Raw genomic sequence first — 890 nt, forward strand, 5'->3', positions numbered from 1 at the left:
TCCCCGGATCCTCTAGTTTCATCCCAAACTTTGCTGGGTGTCACCCCAAAATCTGCTGATTTCACCCCAAAATCTTGCTGGATGCCACCCCAAAATCTGTTGAATTTCAACCCCCAAAAAGTCGGGTGTCCCCAAATCCTCTAGTTTCACCCCAAAATCTGTTAGTTTCATGCCAGAATCTTGCTAGTTTCGCCCCCCAGATCTGCTGATTTCACCCCAAAATCCCGCTGGGCGTCCCCAAATCTGCTGCTCTCACCCCAAAATCCGCTGGTTGTCCCCAGTATCCCCACACTGTGTCCCTGCACTGTGTCCCAGTGTCCCCACGCCATGTCCCAGTGCAGTGTCCCCAGTGTCCCCATGCCGTGTCTCATTGTCCCCAATGTCCCCATGCCACGTCCCCAACGTCCCCATGCCACGTCCCCATGCTGTGTCCCAGTGTCCCCATTGTCCCCATGCTGTGTCCCTTTGTCCCCATGCTGTGTCCCTTTGTCCCCATGCTGTGTCCCATTGTCCCCAGTGTCCCCGTGCTGTGTCCACGCCATGTCCCCAGTGTCCCCATGCTGTGTCCCAGTGTCTCAATGTCCCCATGCTGTGTCCCTGCACTCTGTCCCAATGTCCCCAGTGTCTTTGTGCTGTGTCCCAGTGTCCCCACACCACGTCCCTGTGCCATGTGTTCCATTGTCCCCAGTGTCCCTGTGTCCCCATGCTGCATCCCAGTGTCCCCACGCCATGTCCCAGTGCGGTGTCCTCAGTGTCCCCATGCTGTGTCTCATTGTCCCCAGTGTCCCAGTGTCCCCATGCTGTGTCCCAGTGTCCCCACGCCATGTCCCCGTGCTGTGTCCCAGTGTCCCCATGCTGTGTCCCCATTGTCCCCATGCTACGTCCCTGCA

The sequence above is a fragment of the Numida meleagris genome, unplaced genomic scaffold (genome assembly GCF_002078875.1).
Source record: "Numida meleagris isolate 19003 breed g44 Domestic line unplaced genomic scaffold, NumMel1.0 unplaced_Scaffold350, whole genome shotgun sequence".
NCBI lineage: Eukaryota > Metazoa > Chordata > Aves > Galliformes > Numididae > Numida > Numida meleagris.